Source organism: Balaenoptera borealis (genome assembly GCF_965194805.1).
Source record: "Balaenoptera borealis genome assembly, chromosome: 16".
Taxonomy (NCBI): Eukaryota; Metazoa; Chordata; class Mammalia; order Artiodactyla; family Balaenopteridae; genus Balaenoptera; species Balaenoptera borealis.
Genome location: NC_138872.1, coordinates 83,689,158 through 83,694,825, shown reverse-complemented (window position 1 = coordinate 83,694,825; position 5,668 = coordinate 83,689,158). Strand labels below are relative to the sequence as shown.

Genomic DNA, 5,668 nt, shown 5'->3' with positions numbered 1-5,668 from the left:
TTTTTAAACGAGAAACTCTAGTGAATTTCAGGGGAAAAAATACCTACACATCATTAAACCCCACACTCTCTCCGAATGATCTTTTAATCTTTCTTGAGGGCCTTGGGTTTGTACACAGCTGTAATCAGTAGGTACAGATATTTGGGGTTGTGTTTTTTTTCTTCTTTTTCTTAGTCTGTTTTTTACTGCAGAGACTCTGTATAGTGTGGCTGGTTAGCTTGAAGACTGTGCAGCCAGCTGCCTGGGTATGAATCCCAGTTTGCTGTGTGGCTCTGGGAAATTTACTTAATCTCTCTGTGCCTCTGTTTCCTCATCTGTAAAATCAAGTTGGTAATAGTACCTACCTCATTGGGTTGATGGGATGATTAAATGAGTTAATACGTGCGCATGGGCCAGGGCCGTGGCTAAAGCAGATGGGCAGCTGCACAAGGCAGAAACTCAGAGCCACCCACGTGCCTCCCTTTTGCTTTCTGCCCCGCCCCGGCTGCTGTATGCAATTGATGACCACGTTCTGTGGGTTACATCTAGGGAGGCTTTCTCCAGTCCTCTCATTTCTCTTCATCTCTGTCCTCGCCACCTAGCCCATCACTTCCGGCTTGAATGACTGCAGTGTTCTCTCTCCTGACTGGTCTCCCCTCTTTCCTCCGTCCTGATAACTTTTCAAGATAGTGATTTTGTTTCCTTTGGATAAATACTGAGAAGTGGGATTGCTGGATCATATGGAAGTTCTCTTTTTAACTTTTTGAGGAACTTCCATACTCTTTTCCATAGTGGGTGCAGCAGTTTACATTCCCGTCAACAGAGCACAGAGTTCCCTTTTCTCAACACTTATCTCTTGTCTTTTTGATGACAGCCCTCCTAACAGGTGTGAGATGATATCTCACTGTGGCTTTGCTTTGCATTTTCCTGATGATTAGTGATACTGAGCACATTTTCATGTACCTATCGGCCATCTGTATGTCGTCTCTGAAAAAAATGTCTGTTCTGTTCCTCTGCCTACTTTTTAATTGGATTATTTGTCTGCTTTTGCTATTGAGTTGTGTGAGTTCTTTATATATTTTGGGTATAAACCCTTTATCAGATATATGATTTGCAAATATTTTCTCTCATTCTGAAGGTTGCCTTTTCATTTTGTTGATGGTTTCTTTTGCTGTGTGGTTTTTTGGTTTGATGTAGGTCAGTGTCCTTTATAAAGGCCCCCAATATTTAACTACCCTCCCCTTCCCCTTGCATATTCAGTCCCCCACCTGCATGTCTCTGAGATGAACCTTTTCTCAGAGATGCCGAAAAACACGCGTGGGGAAAAGTTTCAAGTGACGGCCCTGGTACATTTGGTAGACTGTCCGAACCTTCTGCCTTTTTGAAGGATGTGTCACTCAAAAGATGCTGATGCCAAGAGAGAACGGAGTGCCGTGGGAGCTGTATCTGTGCTGTTTGGCACGTGGTCTTTAGCCACATGTGACTATTTACATTTAAATGTAAAATTCAGTTCCTTAGTATGGCAATTCTTCAGAAAATTAAACATAGAATTACCATATGACCCAACAATTCCACTTCTGGGTATAAGCCCAAAAGAAGTGAAAGCAGGGGCTTGAACAGATATTTGCTCACAGTATTATTCACAACCAAAAGGTAGAAGCAACCCGTGCCCATCAATGGATGAATGGATAGACAAAATGTCGTCTATCCATACAATGGAGTATTAGCTTTAAAAAGGAAGGAAGGGCTTCCCTGGTGGCGCAGTGGTTGAGAATCTGCCTGCTAATGCAGGGGACACGGGTTCGAGCCCTGGTCTGGGAAGATCCCACATGCCGCGGAGCAACTAGACCCGTGAGCCACAACTACTGAGCCTGCGCGTCTGGAGCCTGTGCTCTGCAACAAGAGAGGCCACGATAGTGAGAGGCCCGCGCACCGTGGTGAAGAGTGGCCCCCGTTTGCCACAACTAGAGAAAGCCCTAGCACAGAAACGAAGACCCAACATAGTAATCAATCAATCAATCAATCAATCAATCTTTAAAAAAAAAAAAAAAGGAAGGAAATTCTGACACCTGCTACAACATGGTTGAACCTTGAACACATTATGCTCAGTGAAAGAGCCAGTTACAAAAGGACAAATACTGTATGATTTCACTTAGATGAGGCACCTAGAATCGTCAGCTTTACAGAGTCAGAAAGTAGAATGGCATTTGCCACGGGCTGGGGGGGGCGCGGAAATGGGGACTTGGTGTTTAATGGGGACAGAGTTTCAGTCTGGAAAGATGAAAAGCTTCTGGACATGGATGGTGGTGATGGTTGTACAACAATGTGAATGTGCTTAATGCCACCGAAAGGTACACTTAAAAATGATTAAATGGTTAAAATGGTAAATTAAAAATGGTAACTGATTAATGTGGTAAATTTTATGTTATGTGTATTTTCCCACAATAAAAAACATCAGTTCCTCAGTAACACCAGCCACATTTCAAGTGCCCAACACGTAGCCAGTGGCTACCATAGCTCAAAGATATACAACGTTTCTGTCATCTCGGAAAGTTCTATTGGCCAGCCCTGATACCAGGATGTCGTTAAGGAGGAGCTGGGTGCCATGGACCCCAGTGGTTCTCCTTATTGATCTCATCATCATGGGTGAAACATGAAGACAAAGGGAGCCTGATGCTGAGGGAGTGATGCCCCCTTGGGCTTTCCTATCATCCTCCTGGATGGTTTGAGCACAAACCGGAATTGATCACATAAGCAGAGCCCTCAGCTCTGTGCTTACCTTTACAGACAAAAGAGATGTGTGATCTCACCCATCTTTATAGAGACTGTAGCAAGTCCATCTCCCTCCAAATGGCTTCAAACTTATTTTCCCTCATCGAGGAGTCTTTGCACCCTTGAAATTTGCCCTCACAATGTACACCGGGGTTCCTTGAGGACAGAGGCTGCATCTCACCTATTGTTTGCTTGTTTGTTTGTTTGTTTGTTTACATTCTGTAGCACCTATTACAAAGTTTGGCACAAATTAGCCACTTGAGACATTTTATTTTTAGTTAAAAAAACTTGTATCTGGGGACTTCCCTGGCGGTCCAGTGGTTAAGACTCCACCCTTCCAATGCAGGGGGAGCGGGTTCGATCCTTTGTCAGGGAACTAAGATCCCATGTGGCGCGGCCAAAAAAAAAAAACCCCAAGAAACAAAAAACAAAACAAAACAAAACAAAACCCTTGTATCTGTGCCAGGATTCCTGCCACAAAGGCTGAGATGACTTACAAAAGGAAAATGTGCAATAAAATCATCACAGTTCAGGAGGAAGGAAACAGGGCCAATTAAATGGGGGAAAAAAAGTGACAGTTAAGGACAAAAGAAGTCAAAAGGCAAATCAAAGGCTGACGTAGTTGCTGTGCACAAGCCTCTTATTTGGCTCAGAGCTTCCTGGCAGGCAAAGTAAAGAGGGAGATGCCATCAGTCACATCTGTCTTGTTGTCAGGGACACCAGATATCTCCCCTTTACTGCATCAGATCTGCTCTCAGCCCTTCTCCAGGCCAGTCTCTGTCCCACATAGTGGCGCTGTATGGACCGTACCAGCAGGTTCCTGTGCCCTCCAGCTTCTAGCTGGGTTCACTCCATGCAGAGCTCTGGCGTGAGATCAGAGGAGAGAGGAGAGTGAGGTTGGACTAGTCATCTCCCCCTCCATCCCCAGCTCCTCATCCTTCAAGGTCAAGTTGCCTTGAGCTGGCTGTCCTCTCAACTGAAGGTCATCCCTCCCTCCCTAGCTCTCTCCCCTCCTGGGTCTGGTAACTCCTTCTTCCCTACTCCTTCCAGCCAGGGGTGATAGCAGCTTGACTGCTGTTATCCACACCTTTGTAAATAGCTCCGTTGTAAACAAACCCTCCTAAAATGATCCTATTTTGAGTGTGCCATCTGGATCCTGATGGGACCTTGACTGATACAATATCCATTTCTCAGGGGAAGCAAGCTCTTTTGGCCCTAAGTTTGAAAATAAATGTCTCATGTGGAGTGTGATCTAGGAGATAGGGAATGGGGGTGGGTGGGTGGTGGTGGACGATATCCCCCCAGCAAAATCAGCAATGAATGTCAATGGAGTTTCCTTCATGAGCGCCAAGAACATCTTATTCATTCATTCAACAAATAATTCTTGAGCACCTATGATGCTCAAGATATTGGGAATTACACTCATGAACAAAATGCAACCCCGTGAAGACAGCTCTGTAAGAGGAAGAGCTACTGCATCCCCGTATATGGTCTTGGGAGGGTGGTTCTCAAACATCAGCATCAGATCCCCCTGGAAGGCTGGTTTAGACACAGATCACTGGCCCCGCCCCCAGTTTCTGTTGCCGGAGCGCCAGGCTGGGGCCTGAGAATGTGCATTTCTAACATGTTCCCAGATAATGCTGATGCCTCTGGTCTGGGTACCACACTAAATTCTGATGCCCAGATCCCAAGGGTGGCACATAGAAGGCCTCTTGGGATGAGCATATTCTTCAAACCCTCTATCAGTAAGACATCTTCACCTTGGCTTTTGTAGGCCACTTGGGGCTGTATTCTCCAGCCAGTGTCCAGGATGCTAAAATTAACCACTCTGAGTTAACTGGGGCTTGGTCATAAGAAACCAGGGGGATGTGCCTTTATGAAAACAAAGGCACCCATTCCAGGAGTCTGACTAGCGTGGGAGTGCTGAAGGATAAGACCTAAACCTTCTAAGTGTCTGAATACCCTCTTCTGTGTCCCTTTACTCTGACAGAGACTGCCAACTCTCCACCATATCTGCTGTTCCTTAATTCCCCAGTAAATGAAAGCCCCAATTCTTAGCTGGCCACACAGCCACCTAGAAAAAAGCCTACATTTCCCAGCTTCCCTTGCAGGTAGGTATGGCTATGTGTCTAAGTTCTGACCAATGAGTTGTTTTTTTTTTCAGTGCATTCTCAGCCCATGCTGCTTTATTGCCAAAATATATATATACACAGGTGCAAAGTTTCCAACTCTTACAGCAGTTTCTTTTTACAGCAAAGAATAAAATTTCTTCTAAAATCCCAAAGGTGCGTAGATTAGAAAGCAAGCTGCCTTCTGTAAAACTTCATTCAATGAAATTCTTTTAGCATTATCTTATATACCAATGGGGCAATGGAGAAAATGCTGAACAGCAAGTAAAAGTTTTTTTTTAATTGAAATATAATTCACGTACCATAAAATTCACCCTTTTTAAAGGGAATTTCAGTGATTTTCAGTGTCATTAACAAAGTTGTACAACCATCACCACTATTGAATTCCAGAATGGCTAATGAGTTTTAAGTTTCCAGGAACCTTCCCTGAAAGATAGCTGTGACAAACTCTTTGCCCCTTATTTGTCCTTTCTTCCAGTTTGTAATCTGGAATGTGAATATGATGGCTGGAATTCCAGTTGCCACCTTGGACCATGAGGATGGGACCACACCCTAGGGATGACAGAGCAGGAAGCTGAAAGGAGCCAGGACATCTGGGGCCTTCATGCTGCCAGGACTGTTTGCCCAGACTTTTAAATGAGAAAGGAATAAACTTTTGTCTTGTTTAAGGCTCTCTAATTTGGGAGTCACCGATATTCACAGCTGAACCTAATTCTAACTGATAACCAGTAATCTGATGAATCAGCCTGGGTTCTTAGTTGTAACCACAGAAACTAATTCTAGCTGGT

At 44.5% G+C, this 5,668-nt stretch overlaps 1 long non-coding RNA gene across 1 annotated transcript; it reads right to left on the bottom strand.

Moving 5' to 3' along the window:
- Positions 1-828: 828 nt before the first annotated feature.
- LOC309613333 lies at positions 829-5,351 on the bottom strand. The gene is made up of 2 exons (XR_014235647.1): positions 2,047-5,351; positions 829-1,731 (listed from the first exon to the last, which is right to left on the bottom strand). It is a non-coding gene; the product is annotated as an uncharacterized lncRNA (long non-coding RNA).
- Between the last annotated feature and the right edge of the window lie 317 nt (positions 5,352-5,668).